Genomic DNA, 16940 nt, shown 5'->3' on the forward strand with positions numbered 1-16940 from the left:
GTGCAATACTACCCGTGGCAGCTAAGTGAATCCCTGAGGCACCCTTCCCCAACTACTTCAGCTTGGGGTAAGGAGAAGGAAGAGTAGACAGAACTTTGTTTTGCAACCGGAGTATTGGTTCAGTCACTGTAAAATAAAGCAAAAGACAGATTTCTGAAGCTTTTGATAGCAAGCTTTTGCTCCGTGATGGCATTTATAGATTGACCCTAGGCAGGAAGGGAATGGCTGCCCTGATGGGATGGACTCAGTCTTGGAAGAATTCACTACCTGCTAACTAAAGTGGCCTTTGGCCTTGAATAACCAGCGGCAGTCACGCAGGACTGGCCGTGGACCTTGGGTGAGCCCCAATACTGTGCTGGTCTGCAATGCTTCAGAGGCAACTCAGCACAGTTCCAACTGTGGTGGCTACAGGAAATGCCTGTATCACCCCTCACCAATACTGGGCAGGCCAGTACAGAGAGAGACTCCTGATTGAAGGAAAGGGAAGGTAGAGAGCAAGAGACTCTGCCTGGTAACCCAGGGAATTCTCCCAATTATCTTCCCAAGTCCATCAGGACTGTGTATGTAGGAGTCTGCAAGACTCACAGCATTCCTGTGCTTTGGATGCTCCTTAATGCCAAAATGGCTGCAGTGACTACAGGCTTAGATCACAACACTCAATCTGCTTTGATTTCTTGGAAAGCCCCCTGGAGAGTGACAGGAATGAACAAACCCAAACTGCGAAGACTAGCTCTTCGATGCCCAGACATCAATGAATATCCACAATTATCAAGAACATCTAGGAAAACAGGACCTCATCAAACAGACTAATCCTGGAGCAATAAAGATATGTGACCTTTTAGATGGGAAATTCAAAATAGCAGTCTTGAGAAAGCTCAGTTTAATTCAAGATAAAAGAGATAAAAAATTCAGAATTATATCAGAGAAACAACAAAGAGACTAAAATGATAAGCAGAAATTCTGAAGCCTGAAAATTCAACAATCTGAAAATGCATCAGTCTCAACAGCAGAAGAATGAATTAGTGAGCTTGAAGACAGGTTATATGAAAATACAGTCAGAAGAGAAAAAAATAATAAGACAATAATGAAGTATGCCTACAAAATCTGGAAAATAGCCCCCAAAAGTCATAATCTAAGAGTTACTGGCCTTAAAGAGGGCTTAGAGAAAGAGATTGAGGTAGAAAGTGTATTCAAAGAAATAATAGCAGAGTACTTTTCAAACTTAGAGAAAGATGTGAATATACAGGTACAAGAAGGTCTAAGAACACCAAATAGATTCAACCCAAATAAGATTACCTTAAGGCATATAATAATTAAAGTCTCGAGGGTAAAGGACAAAGAAAGGATCCTAAAAGCAGCAAAAGAAAAGAAGTAACTTCATATGAAGGAGTTATACTACATCTGGCAGCAAACTTCAGCAGAAACGCTACAGGCCAGAAGAGAGTAGGATGACAAACTTTAGCAGAAACCCTGGCAGGCCAGAAGATAGTAGAATAGTATTAGGTTGGTGCAAAAGTAACCACGGCTTTTGTAATTACTTTTAATGGCAAAAACCACGATAACTTTTGCACCAATCTAATACATCCACCGAAATTATCCTTGAAACATGAGGGAGACATGAAGACTTTCCCAGACTAACAAAAGCTGAGGGATTTCATCAACACCAGACTCACCTTTCAAAAAATGCTAAAGGAAAGTTCTTCAATCTGAAAGAAAAGGACATTAACAAGCAACAAGAAATCACCTGAAGGTATAAAACTCACTAGTAAAAGTAAGTGCACAGATAAATACAGAGTACTCTAGCCACTCAGAATACTCTAACCGCTCATATCTTTAGCAGGAAAATTAAAAGACAAACCTATTGTTAGATGAGTTCTAAACTCTACCTTATGTAAAGAAGCTGCTTCTTTTAGAAAATCAAGCAAAACAACTAAGCCAAGACATGTTAAGAAAAGTTTGAAAAGAAAGCTGTAAGGAAATACAAGGGGAAGGATTGTTAGATATGAGTTCTAAATTTCTTTTCAAAGAATTAATATGTCAGTATGTTCAATTCTTTGCCTTCTACTTTTAAACTTAACTTCCTCGTAAAGCAACCTTTTTCGATTACCTACGCCACCCTGACTCATTCTGATCACCTGCTCCACCCAACATTCCAATCACCTGCTCCACCCTAACTCATTCCGATTACCTGCTACCTGCTCTGCCCTGACTCCTGCCAAAGCACTCACCCTGTCATTCTCTTTAAATTAGCCAATTGGAATTAGTTAAGCCTGTGCGGTCTAACCCCAGCCAATAGGGGAAGGATAGAGCAGCAGGGGCCACATGCGTCAGGCATAAGAACCCCTTCCCATCTCTTGTCCAAATGTGCGCTCACCATTGTTCCATCTGTAAGGGCGCACTCTTCTATATAGAAGTAGCTTGCCTTGCTGAATATTAAAAAGAAAATTTTATATTTGAGTGCTATTACTTTTGCAGCATCGAAACTTTCTATATAACACTATCAAAAAAAAAACTACTCCAAAACTTAAAATATAAAAATATATAGAGACAAAAAGTCAAAAAGTGAAGGGATGGAGTAAAAGTGTACAGGTTTTTAATTTTTTCTGTGCGTCTACTTTTTCTTTTCTTTGCAGAGTTGTCATCAGTTGCAAATAATTGGCTATAAGTTGTTATTTGCTAACCTCATAGTAACCACAAAACAAAAACCTCTAATAGGTACACAAAAAAATAAAAAGCAAGAAATGAAAACATACTACCAAAAAATAACTAGCACAAAGGAAGACAATGAAAAAAATGGGGGAAAAGCCCAAGAAAATAACCAGAACAACAATAAAAAGGCAGTAGTAAGTCCTCACCTATCAATAATACTGAATGTGAATGCACTAAATTCTTCACTATAAAAACATAGACTAACAACAAAAAGACGGAAAAAGATACTGCATGCAAACAGAAACCCAAAAAGAGCCCAAGTAGCTTTGTATCTATTTTTAGATAAAATAGATTTCAACATAAAAACTATGAAGAGAGAAAAAAGGTTATCATATAATACAAAAGGTTTTAATTCAGCAAGAGGATATAAAAATTATAAATACATATCTATCCAACACAGAAGCATCTAGATATATAGAGTCAAGTGTATTAGAGTTAAGGAGACAGAACCCAATACAGTAATGACTTGGGACTTCAACAGCCCACTTTCACCATTGGACAGATCATCTAGATGGAAAGAAACAATGAATTTAATCTGCACTATAGATTAAATGGACCTAATAGACATTTACAGAAGCTGTCATCCAACAGCCGCAGAATACACATTCTTCTCCTTAGCACATGGAACATTTCTCAAGGATGGATCCTAAATTCTCCAATCAAAAGACACAGAGGAGCTGAATGGTGAAACAAAACAATACTTGCTTATACCTGCTACATATAAGAAACCCACTTCATTTATAAAAGCATAGATAGACCAAAAGATAGAAAGAGACATTGCATGCAAACAGAAATCCAAAAAGAGCACCATCATGTTAGGCTGTAAAACAAGTCTGATAAAAATTAAAAAGTATATTTTCTAACCACAATGGAATAAAAGTAGAAATAAATAACAAGTGGAACTTTGGAAACTATACGAACATATAAGAATTAACCAATACGTGCCTGAACAACCAATGAAGTAATTAAGGAAATTAAAAAATGTCTTGAAACAAATGAAAATGGAAACACAACCTACTAAAACTTATGAGACACAGTTAAAGCTAACACTGAAGGGAATGTTTATAGCAATAAATGTGCAAATCAAAAAGTAGAAAACCAAGAAATAAACAACCTAGTAATGCATCTTAAAGAACTAGAAAAGCAAGAGCATGCCAAGCCCCAAATTAAGAAAAGAAATAATAAAGAAAACAAAAAAAAATAAAAAACAGAAATACAATTGAGACAAAAAAATAGAAAAGATCAATGAAATGAAAAGGGTTGTTTGGAAAGATAGACAAAATCAATGAACCTTTACCCAGACTAAAAAAAAAAAAAAAAAGATCCAAATAAAATCAGAGACAAAAATGGAGACATTACAATTGATATCACAAAAATTCAAAGGATCATTGGAGACCATTTGAACAACTGCATGCCAATAAATTGTAAAACCTAGAAGAAATGAATAAATTCCTAGGCACATACAGCCTAACAAGCATGAAACATTAAGAAAACCAAAATCTAAATAGACCAATAATAAGTTTCAAGATAGAAACAATAATAAAAAGTCCCCCATCACAGAAAAGGCCAGGACTTCATGGCTTCACTGAATTCTACCGAACATTTAAAGAAGAACAAACATCAATCCTACTCAAATCATTCTCCAGAATCAAGGAGGATCTCCAAATTCATGAGGCCAGATTTATTCTTTTTTTTTTTTGAGACAGAGTCTCATTCTGTTGCCTAGGTGATCTGCAACCTCCGCCTACCGGGTTCAAGCGATTCTCCTGCCTCAGCCTCCCGATTAGCTGGGATTACAGGCATGAGCCACCATGCCCAGCTAATTTTCATATTTTTTGTAGAGATGGGGTTTCACCATGTCGGCCAGGCTGGTCTCAAACTCCTGGCTTCAAGAGATCTGCCTGCCTCAGCCTCCCAAAGTGCTGGGATTACTGGCATGAGCTACCATGCCCGGCCCCAGATTTATTCTGATACCAAAACCAGATAACGATACAACAACAACAACAAAGAAACTACAGGCCAGTATCTCTGATGAAAATAGATATAAAAATCTTCAACAAAACACAGCAAACCAAATTCAACAGCACATTAAAAAGATCATCATAATCAAGTGGGATTCATCCCAGAGAGGCAAGGATGGTTCAACATATGTAAATCAATCAGTGTGATACATCATATCAACAGAATGAAGAACACAAAAGTGTATTGTCATTTCAATAGATGCCAAAAAAATCTTTTTTGATAAAATTCAATATCCCTTCATAAAAACTCTCAGCAAACTGGAGACAGAAGGATCACCCCTCAACATGATAAAGCCATACACAACAAACCCACAGTTAGTATCAGACCGAATGGGGGAAAAACTGAAAGCCTTTCTTCTAGGATCTAGAAGAAGGATGGGCACTTTCACCACTATTACTCAAGTTAGTAACAGAAGTCCTAGCCAGAGTAAACAGACAAGAGAATGAAATAAAGGGCATTTAAATTGGAAAGGAGTAAGTAAAATTATCATTGTTTGCAGCTCATGTGATCTTATACTAATCTAAAGACTCCAACAAACAACTATTAGAACTAATAAATTCAGTAACATGGCAGAATACAAAATCAACACACAAAAATCCATAGAATTTCTCTATGGCAACAGTGACAACCTATCTGAAAAAGAAATCAAGAAGGTGATCCCATTTACAATAGTTACAAATAATATTAAATATCTAGGAATAAACTTAACCAACTACAATGCAAACTATCAAACATTGATGAAATTAATTGAAGAGGATACAAACAAATGAAAAGACATCCCATGCTCATGGGTTGAAAAAAATAATATTGTTAAAATGACAATACTCCCCACAGTAATCTACAGATTCAAAGCCATCCCTATCAAGATCAATGACATTCTTCACAGAAATAGAAAAAAAAATCCTAAAATTGTATGGAAGCACAAAAGACCCCAAATAGCCAAAACAATCCTGACCAAAAAGAACAGAGCTGGTAACTGGTAGAGTTATCACACTACCAAACCTCAAAATATACTACAACGCTATAGTAACCAAAATAGCACGATAGTGGCATAAAAACAGACACGTAGAACAACAGAACAGAGAGTCCAGAAATTAATCTGTGTATTTAAAGCCAATTAGTTTTTTACTAAGGTGCCAAAAACACTCATTGGGAAAGGACAGTCTTCAACAAATGGTGTTGGGAAAACTGGATGCCCACGTGCAGAAGAACAAAAGTAGACCCCAACTCTTGCCATATACAAAAATCAAAGAAAAATGCATTAAAGAGTTACATCTATGAAACTAATAAAGGAAACCATTAGGCAAAAACTCCAGGACATTGGTCTAGGCAAAGACTTCTTAAATAAGACCTCAAAAACACAAGCAACTAAAGCAAGAAAATAAAATAAAATATCAACCAATGGGATCTCTCCAAGCCAAAAAGCTTCTGCATAGCAATGAAAACAATAAAATGAAGATATAACATGTAGAATGGAAGAAAACATTTCAAACTAATATCTGACAAAGGATTAATAACCAGAATATGTAAGAATCTCAAACGACTCAATAGGAAAAAAAAATCTGATTTTAAAATGGGCAAAAGATCTGAGGAGACATTTCTCAAAAAGACATACAAATGGCAAACAGGCATATGAAAAAAATGCTCCACATTATTAATAATCAGAGAAATACAAATCAAAACTATAATGAGGTATCATCTCACCCCAGTTAAAATGGCTTTTATCAAAAACACAGTCAATATCAGATGCTGGTGAGAATGTGGAGAAAGGGGAACCCTTGTAAACTGTTGGTGGAAATGTAAACTGGCACAGTCACAACAGAGAACAGTATGGAGCTTCCTAAAAACACAACAAATAGAACTATAATCCAGCAATCCCACTACTGGGTATGTACCCAAGAGAAAGGACATCAGTATATAAAAGATATCTGTACTCCCATGTTAACTGCAGCACTATACACAACAGCCAGGATATGGAATCAACCTGTCAATCAATGGATGGATAAAGAAATGTGGTATATACACACAATGGAATGTTATTCAGCCATAAAAAAAAGAATGAAATCTTGTCATTTTCAACAACACGGATGTGACTGACATTATAAGGGAAATAAGCCAGGCACAGAAAGGCAAGTATCACATGTTCTCACCCATATGTGGAAGCTTCAAAAAAAGTGAAGTCATAGAGATAGTTAGTAAAAAGATGTTAGCAGAGGCTGGGAAGGGTAGTGTTGAGAGGAGAATCAAGAGGAGATGGTTAATGGGTAGAAAAATATAGTTACATAGAAGGGATAAAATATAGTGTTCAGTAGCACAATATAGTAATTACAGCTAACAATAATTTAGTGTATGTTTTAGAACAATTAAAGGAGTGGAAATGAAATGTCCCTAACACAAAGAAATGATAAATACTTGAGGTAATGGATATACCAATTACCTGACTTGATCATTACACATTGTATGCTTATATCAAATATCACATACTCCCCATTTTACGTATCCATGGTAATTAAAAATTAAAATTTTTAAATATATGACTTAAGTTAAAAAATTTTTGCCTCAAAGCATAAATATATTAAAATCAAATCTCAAAAGTAAAAAAGACAATTAGGGTTTTATTTATGGTAGTGGCAGACAGGACCAACCTTTCTGCTGACGCCAACAAAAAAACTAAATAATGAATGAAATAAGGTAATGTGAAATAACTTACCAAATTCCATGTGAAGGTAAACCAGAAATAAACCATACACCAAGTAACTTTTGTTCTGAGGACATTTTCCTATCTAGAAGAAAGGGCTGAGAAAAAAGGCTGAGCTAATGGAAGATGTGCCGGTCTATGGCAAAAAAATCAAAGCACAAGGCCAGGTGTGGTGGCTCATGCCTGTAATCCTACGCTTTGACAGGCCAAGGCAGGAGGATAGCTTGAGCCCAGGAATTCAGGATGATTGTGCGCAATATAGTGAGACCTCATTTAAAATAAAAATAAATAAACACAAAAAATCAAAATCAAAAATAAAAATAAAAGCACATTGCCTGCCAAAGCTGGGGACTCAGATATACTACCCAATTTACGTTCAGAGTTTGAGGACAACATCATTAGGATAAGAGGAAATTGAAGGAAAACAGAATTCATGATCTTAAAGTCTTCCTTAATGTCATGTGTATAACAGAAGGAATCCAAACTCTTGAACATGAATAGTGACCTGGGACTGACAGCACTCCTAGAGACCTTTCCTAGAAAAATGTACCTTCTTAAGAAAGATACTATTATTCTAGGACTCATATATTCCTATAATTTTTTAAATACAACTGGTACTCAAGGCACACAAGAAAAAAATATCATGAGCTAGCAGACACAGACTAGAAAATTTAGAAACTGGAATTATCTTCAACAAACAACAAATGAACTACGAATATAGTTGGCCCTTCATAGCCACAGATTCACTCAACCAAGGATTAAAAATACATGTATATTTTTAAAAACACGACTATAAAAAATAATAGAAATTTTTAAAAAGCCATGACAGTATAACAATATTTACATAGCATCTACATTGTATTAGGTACCATAAGTAATCTAGAGATTATTTAAAATACGTGGGAGGATGTGTGTAGGTCGTATGCAAACATGATGGCATGCTATATAAGGAATTTGAGCTGCCTGTGGATTGTGTTATCTGCACGGGGTTCTGAAACCAATCTCCAGCACATACTAAGGAGCAACTATACTAGGCCAACAAAAGCAAGATTGTAATTTTCAGCAGGTAACTAGAAACAGTAAGAATATCACCAATATCTTTAAAGATACTGATGCATTGATCTAATAATCTCGATGAATACAGGGCAAGATAAAGAATTCCACACGGTGATTTAACATTTCCTCTACCCCCACAACCACACTTGACTAGGAGAAAAAAAAAAAAGAAGAATTCCACACAAAAACATCAGAGTGAAACAGCAGAAAAATTACGACCAAAAAAAAAGAAACAAACAAAAAAAAATTCTAAAAGAGAGATTTCCTTCAAAGCAGCATGAATTATTAGGCTGGTACAAAATTAACTGTGGTTTTTGCATTGTTGGAATTTGCCATTTGATATTAGAATACATTCTTTTTTTTTTTTTGAGATGGAGTCTCTCTCTGTTGCCCAGGCTGGGCTGCAGTGGCACGATCTCGACTCACTGCAAGCTCTGCCTCCCGGGTTCACGCCATTCTCCTGCCTCAGCCTTCTGAGTAGCTGGGACTACAGGCACCCGCCACCACGCCCAGCTAATTTTTTGTATTTTTAGTAGAGACGGGGTTTCACCATGTTAGCCAGGATTGTCTCGATCTCCTGACCTCATGATCCGCCCACCTCAGCCTCCCAAAGTGCTGGGAATACAGGTGTGAGCCACCGCACCCGGCCTGGAATACATTCTTAAATAAATGTGGTTATGTTATACATCATTTTAATGGGCATTTCTCGCTTTTTTTTTTTTTTTGCTAGTGACTTATTACTTGCTGTTTATATTTATTTTGGACTACGGAAATGATGCTAGACAAAAAGCAAAGTCGAGTGTTTTTTTATTCAAGTTCAAAGTGGGTCGTAAAACAGCAGAGACAACTTGCAACATCAACAACGCATTTGGCCCAGGAACTGCTAATGAACGTACAGTGCAGTGGTGGTTCAAGAAGTTTTGCAAAAGATACCAGAGCCTTGAGGATGAGGAGTGTAGTGGCAGGCCACTGGAAGTTGACAACAACCAATTGAGAGCAATCATTGAAGCAGATTGATCCTCTTACAATTACATGAGAAGTTGCTGAAGAACTCAACATAAGAACTCAACGTCGACCATTCTACAGTTGTTCAGCATTTGAAGCAAATTGGAAAGGTGAAAAAGCTCGATAAGTGTGTGCCTCACCAGCTGAGCAAAAATTTAAAAAAACACCGTTTTGAAGTGGTGTCTTCTCTTATTCTCCACAACAATGAACCATTTCTCAATCGGACTGTGAGGTGCAACAAAAAGTAGATTTTATACGACAAGCAATGACCAGCTCAGTGGCTGAACCGCGAAGAAGCTCCAAAGCACTTCCCAAAGCCAAACTTGCACCAAAAAAAGGCCATAGTAACTGTTTGCTGGTCTGCTGCTGGTCTGATCCACTACAGCTTTCTGAATCCTGGAGAAACCATTACATCTGAGAAGCATGCTCAGCAAATCAATGAGATGCACTTAAAACTGTGATGCCTACAGCCAGCATGGGTCAACAGAAAGGGCCCAATTCTCCACAGTAACACCCAACCGCACACTGCACAACCAACACTTCAAAAGTTGAACGAACTGGTCTACAAGGTTTTGCCTCATCCGCCATATTCACCTGACCTCTCATCAACTGACTACCACTCCTTCAAGCATCTCTACAACTTTTTTCAGGGAAAATGCTTCCACAACCAGCAGGATGCAGGGAAAAGCTTTCCAAGAGTTTGTGGAATCCTGAAGCATGGATTTTTACATTACAGGAATAAACAAACAAACTTATTTTTTGTCGGTAAAAATGTGTTGATTGTAATGACCTATTTTGATTAATAAAGATATGTTAGAGCCTCGTTATAATGATTTAAAATTCGCTGTCCCAAACCACAATTTCTTTTGTACCAACCTAATAGATTGACAGCTGATTTCTCAAAATCAATAATGAAAACCAAAAACAGTGAAATGTTATCTTCGAGGTACAAGTAAAACAACCACAAATCTGTAACATCCCCCAAAACATTCTTCAAGATTGAAGGCAAAACAAAAAATTAAGACAAAGCAAAAAATTAAGAGAATTGGCCATCAGAATGTCTGCATTATGAAACGTCTACTGAGTGTGCTAAAGTAAAAGTTAAAAGATTCCAAAAGAAAATTCAGAGACGCAGGAAGAAATTAAGACTTGGTAAACACATAGGAACATCTAGCTCAAAGTACTGTCCAGCAGAAATACAGTAAAAGTGACATAAGTAATTTAAAATTTTCTAGTGTTCACACTAAAGGAAAACAAGGTGAAATCAATTATAATTTCAACATGTAATCATAATGAAAAGCTGAGGTATTTTACATTGTTTTCATACTGTCTTTGAAATCTGGTGTTTATACAACATTACAATGCAGATGCTAAATTAAAACTGCCATATAAAATACTTGATCTATATTTTTATATAATTTGCAGCTAATGCTGGGTGCAGTGGCTCACGTCTGTAATCCCATCACTTTGGAAGCCCAAGGCGGGTGGATCACTTGAGGTCAGGAGTTTGAGACCAGCCTAGCCAAAATGGTGAAACTTTGCCTCTACTAAAAATAAAAACATTAGCTAGGTGTGGTGGCACATGCTTGTAATCCCAGCTACTAGGGAGGCTGAGGCAGGAGAATCACTTGAACTTGGGAGATGGAGGTTGCAGTGAGCCGAGATCATGCCACTGGACTCCAGCCTGGGCAACAGAGCGAGACTCCATCTCCAGGGGGAAAAAAATCTCCAAAAATTAAAAAATAATAATTTAATAATTTGCGGTTGAGAAAGGTGTATGTATCTGAGTTGTTCCAAACATACAGGTTTTACAGTAACTGAATCAAGTGTCAGTTTTTAAACTTAATTGAACACTAAATAAAACTAAAAATTCAGTTCCTCAGTCACACTAGCCACATTTCAAGTGCTCAAAGGCCACATGCAGCTAGTAGCTGCTGCAATGAATAGCACAAGCATAGAACTTGTTACCTGGAGTTTAAACTACATATAAAATTCAAAGAACAATGATAGCCTATAAGACCTACATGAACATAAAAGTTGCCATCCCAGAAGAGAGTAATGCTCCAAGCACAGAGAAGATATTGGCCATACTGCTAGAAATCCCTGAGTAAAACAGACAACCCAATTAAAACAAAAAACAAACAAACAAAAAAACCTCCGCAAAAGATTTAAAAAGGGAGGGTGAGGCAGAACTGCTTGAACCCAGGAGACAGGTTGCAGTGAGCCGAGATCGCGCCACTGCACTCCAGCCTGGGAGACAGAGCGAGACTCCGTCTCAAAACAAAAAACAAACAAACAAACAAAAAGAACCTACCCAACAGAATTAAATACCAACATAATAAATAGGAAGAATTTTAGATTCTTGGTTTTTAAAGAACATACAAAGATGATACTCCTTCAAAATACCTTTACAAAACAACTGAGATTGTAATGCTTTATATTGATTGTATGAAAACAACGTGAAACAAAACGAGTACTATTTCACTATAAAACCTTTACTAATGTAAATTTATAAATCCTTTCTTAAATATTTTGAGTTAATTCTAATTTTATGATAGAAATTCATTATTTTCAGCAAAAACAGCTGGCATTTGGGAAACCAAAGGCTCAAAAACTAAGAATAGTAACCAAAGAAACTTGACAAAACAGTCCTTTTAAAACTCTCATCTACACTATAAGGGGAAACTTTGATCACGTCCCTTCTCCTTCATCAATCGTAAAACTCAGCATTAAGGACTACACAATCCCACATCCCTCTCCGAGAAAAAGCAAAGGCTTTGTGTTGTAGCAACAACGCAAGACATGGAGGAAAGCTCCACTCAAGACTTCCCTGCCTGCTCCTTCCCCAAAGCCACTCTAGAATACCAGGGAGGGTTGAGGTAAGGCATGAAGGGCGCAATATCCAATACGAGCAACGCGTGTGATGCATCTGGTCAAAATGCATACAGAGGACTTGTCTCTGTCCCTAGATAGAGGTCCCCCGTTATGCAGTCATGAGGGTCAATTGCTGAGGCTTCACAGTTCCCTTCTCTCTTACACTCGGACCGTCACGCTCCTCACCTACCACCCCGATGCAGAGCTAGTCTCAGGACTCCCTGCATTTGTCAAGGATTCGTCGGCAAGCTTACGCGGCGCGGGGGGGGGGGGCACAAAACAGAACTCGCCTGGTCCTGGCCTTCCCGGCCTATACAAGCCTGCCCCCTTCCCAATTCCCAATCTCCACAGCCTTCCATCCTCCCACTTTCGATTCACCTTTCGCCACCGACGCCCCTGGCCTTCGTTTGCAGCAAGTTTACCCCACCATTACCTCTCGCATAAAAGCCTGCATTTACCAGGACAAAGAGGGGAACCAACGCCTGCAGTAAGCGCTTCACCGAATCGCCTGGCCGCGTCCTCTGCTAGACTTCACCTGCTGCTGCCGACCGTACACAACCACTCCCGGCATGCCCCGCGCACGCACTACCTCCCCCACCCCGCCCCTCTCCAGCCCAAACACGTGACCTCCTTTCGTCTCCGTCCACGCCCACTTCCGTTCCTCCACTTTCCCTTAGGAAGGAGGAGGGAGCTGAGGGTGTTAAAAGCGTAGCGACTTCCTCCTCCTCCCCGCCCCCGCCCCTGTACCTCCTGCTACAATGTCTTCCGGGTCGCGAGCGCCTCGGCGCCTTCTGGGAAAATAGCTCATTTCCTCCCCTCCCCCTCCTCCTGTCTTCAACCAACCAGCCACCCGTCAGAGAGGGACATGCGCAGTGAGTGCCTCCCGTCTCTTCTACCCGAACCCCCCCTCCCCCCCAAGCAGAGAGACCCCAGCAGCAGCAGCAGCTGATGATGAAGAGAGAGGCAGTGGCAGAGGGGGGGCATCTTTTATTTCTATTTTTAAAGGGACAGGACACTAATTCTACCCCACTTCAACCTTGAATTCAGGGGGGTGGGGGGAAGGCGGCTGAGTTCCTTCCCCCACCCTCCAGCCCTGAGCCCTGAGAGGGGGATTGAGCCTGAGAGAGAAGGAGAAGGAGTTTCTTCTTCTTCGAAAACCCCCATCCACGACTCCTACCCCCTCACCCCTCCAACTCGCCTCCCTCCCGAGCCCCCTCCACCCTCCTCCTCTTTGGCCGTGAGAGGAGGAGAGAAAGAAACCAAAAGCCTCTTAGCAACACAGACCCTTTGCTGCTGCTGCTGCTGCTGCTGCTGCTGCTGCTGTTGCTGCTGCTGCTACTGCTGCTGCTGCTACTGCTGCTGCTTGGCCCTGGCTGGAGACATCTCACTACACCCAGGAGCAGCCACTTCCCCAGCTCTCCTCCTCCTCCTTCGCCTCCTCCTCCTCCACTCCCCCCCTTTATTACCCTTTGTGTCATCCTCCACAGCTCCAGGGAAGGCACTCAAAAGTGGGGGGCAGGAAAGGTAAGTGTGTCTGTGGGGGCTTCATTGCCTTCCTCTGGCTCTGACTTTCACTCCGGGGCAACAGTAGCACCAAACCACATACGCAGTGGAGCTCCGGGGTGAGGAGGGGGTGGTGCTGGGGGGGGGTAAAGGAGGGGTTGGAGTAGGGAGGGGTGTGTGAGGTGGGGTGCCCATCCTGTCAGGGGAGGAAGGGCACTTTTATTTTTATTTGCTGTTGTCAAAAGTGGTTTCTCTCCTCCATCTAACATCTGATTGTGTCTTGCTCCAGTGGGGGAGAATACAAAAACAACCCCCTCCTTCCTCCAATGAGGCGCCAGGGAAAGAGACAGAAAGAGGCACACTTTCTAGATGTCACTTAAAAAAAAATTCATTGGAGAGCTCTTTTTCTCCAGGAAAAGCTTCACTGCATTTGTTTCTGAGTGGGAAAATGTCGGGATCTGGATTGTATTGGAACTGCTTATCCATTTGTAGACCTGAGTGTTTTCCCCTTTTTGGTCCTGTATGAGATTTGGATATTGACTTCAGTGTTGGAAGACTTGATTGGTTTTTGCTTTAGGGGTTTCATTTTCCATTTTTTCGTTTTGTCTGACTTCCATGGAAAATTTCAAATTTTTAGTTGGTAGAGGCCTTTGGTTAGGTTTTGACTTGCATTATTGCTTTTTTGTTGTTGTTGTTAAATGTCTGTTTCATATATCAGTATATAAAGTCCAAAGCTCTAAAATGCTTGAAGTTTAAATGCCACTGCTATTGTCTGTTCCCACATACGTTCCTGATACTTATTTTCCATATGATGAGAATATTAGCTATTTTATAATTAATCTGGGTATTTTTGTAATCTTTGTAACTTGTCTGAACAAGTAATCCCCATTGAAAACTTTATGTTGTTCTGGCTGCATGGAAGGCCAAACCTCTCCATCAATAGTTTGCTGGATTGGTACCACTTTCAGTTTTAGCTGAATTATTTATTTACTGTTGTAAATTGAGATGAGTTTTTCATCTCAATTTCTCTTGGGGTTCTGAACCAAGTTGCCCACTATATGTAAAAGGACACAAATTTCTAAAATATGTTTTCATGAGTCAAAGAAATCATAAACTTATAGTTAGTATATTAATTTCAGTTAGCTATAAATTGAAAGGTAAATCCAGATTTAAGTTTATGCAATAACAATATTGATAAAAATCACTTCATTTTTTGTATAATATGTTCTTAGTGCATAGCTTTAAGATTCAGTGCTGTATTTTATTTCACAAATGTTAGAAAGTATGTTTCTGATGTATGCCTTTTACTAGGGCTTATATTGGAAAGTGTTATTTTGTTTCATATATACATTTCTTTATTCTTTCCTTGAAGATGGATGCACACATGCATATACACACACTCTCTTTCGCTCTCGCTCTCTCTCCCTCACACCCTTTTTTTTTTTTTGTAACTGCATTGGTATCTCTGATCCCATAATTTATGTCAGCAAAAAATATTCTTCTGTAAAGCAGCAATTTTGTGATCAGACTGGCAATATGAAAACAGCAATTTGATCAACTAGAAAGGATTGAAGAAATATAAATCTAGAAGGATATTTGGCATAAATATTATAAAGACATGATAATACTTCTAATTTTTTATTTTCTTGATGGTTAAAGCTAAAACATAATATATTTTAGTGACAGTGAGGCATTGCATATGTAGAAACTTGTTCTGTAAAATTTTAATTATCAACTGTGTGCAAAAGTAGACATTTACATACCGAAATAAAAAAGCTTTATAGCAGTAAACAATATGATCTTATTTCCCTTCTGTTATAAATTTGAACAATTTTTTACCTTTCTCTGAGATGTAATTAGTGCACTTAAGCAGAAATCTGTGCCAAGTTCAAGTTTTTCTCCCAACATCAATACTGCCATTCCAAGTCCTTGTAAGGTTTCTTGTTCTCACCTTAAAACCTCAGCAACTTTAAAGGTAAGAGAGAGACAGTAGAACTTACTGAAAAAATTAATTTTAGATAAGGGAATTATGTAGATAATTGGGGTGGTAGTTGCCCAGTAGGCAGCTGAGTAAAAATTTAGTCTTGAGTTTAATGTCTTTACTTATTTTGTTTCTTTTTTTTAAAAAAACATTTTTTATCACACCCCTCACCCTCACCCCATGATCCTTTATGGTTAGAAAATTGCTGACTTTATCTAAGTTGGATAATGGTTTATGTTTAGTAAACCTTTTTAAGTATTAAGAACCATTGATACTTTAGGATTGTAATTGTTCAACCGGGTGGTATCTTGGAGGTCACTTTATCCAGCTCTACATATTGCTGAAGTTCTGAGAACTTGAACTTGCCTGAGGTTCCAAGGCCTGGAAGTGACAGAGCAGGGACCAGAGAACTCAGGTCTCCTGATGCTCACTATGCTGCACTACCTCATTTCCTTTGTCAGAAATGAAACTATTATGTACAGTTCTGGGTATACCACTTGAGGGTTTCATATGGGGGCATATTATTGTAAGAATATTAAGGTAAATGGCTTTAAAGCTGTTATTTTGTCTACTTAAATTTAGTAATTTGTTAATTTTTTAAAGAAGTACTAATTGCACTTATTGTAGGTTATTACTATTTTGAAAATAATTTCAGCTTTCTCTACTACTTATTTTCCTCCTGCACTTACAATTAATCAGTAAATATACTTACTGTTGTATTAAGGACGCATACTTATAAGAATAAATGGAATGCATATTCTATTATAAATGCTTACTTGTGAGTCTTGCCCTATGAACTGCCTAAAAACAAACATTTTTGTTTTTTTAGCACATCATTCTACTCTCGGCACAATATCTGGTACACAGTAGTTCCTACTGGTAGCTTGTCATAATCCATGTTAGTTTTAGAGTTAGGCATATTTGAATTTCTTTACTTCCATATGTGGAATTCCTTTCCTCTCCTTTTCTTGTCCTCCCTTGCCACAATTTTCACGATCATGAACATTTTTTCTTTATCTCTACTGTGGCTCTCATTTTATCTAATTAACAGCCAAATTGAATACTGTTAACAATATGGTACTCATAGTAACA

General features: G+C 38.4%; 2 protein-coding genes across 38 annotated transcripts in view; one reads left to right on the plus strand and one right to left on the minus strand.

The window, feature by feature from the left end:
- Positions 1 to 13983, minus strand: part of ORC4 (origin recognition complex subunit 4) — a 92880-nt gene extending 78897 nt beyond the window's left edge. For 4 of the 22 annotated variants that reach the window (XM_054548719.2, XM_054548718.2, XM_054548720.2 and 1 more), the window contains exon 1: positions 12823 to 12958. The gene's annotated coding sequence lies outside the window, so the exon portion shown is untranslated. 22 annotated transcript variants of the gene reach the window in all.
- The window catches only part of MBD5 (methyl-CpG binding domain protein 5), a 475596-nt gene continuing 471828 nt past the window's right edge, over positions 13173 to 16940 (plus strand). For 7 of the 16 annotated variants that reach the window (XM_063712783.1, XM_063712784.1, XM_063712790.1 and 4 more), the window contains exon 1: positions 13775 to 13888. The gene's annotated coding sequence lies outside the window, so the exon portion shown is untranslated. Of the gene's footprint in view, positions 13237 to 13746; positions 13889 to 16940 lie in introns of those variants that run through there. The other 9 variants (XM_054549347.2, XM_063712788.1, XM_063712774.1 and 6 more) reach the window with 5 other exon arrangements.

This window comes from Pongo abelii, chromosome 11, assembly GCF_028885655.2.
Source record: "Pongo abelii isolate AG06213 chromosome 11, NHGRI_mPonAbe1-v2.0_pri, whole genome shotgun sequence".
Taxonomy (NCBI): Eukaryota; Metazoa; Chordata; class Mammalia; order Primates; family Hominidae; genus Pongo; species Pongo abelii.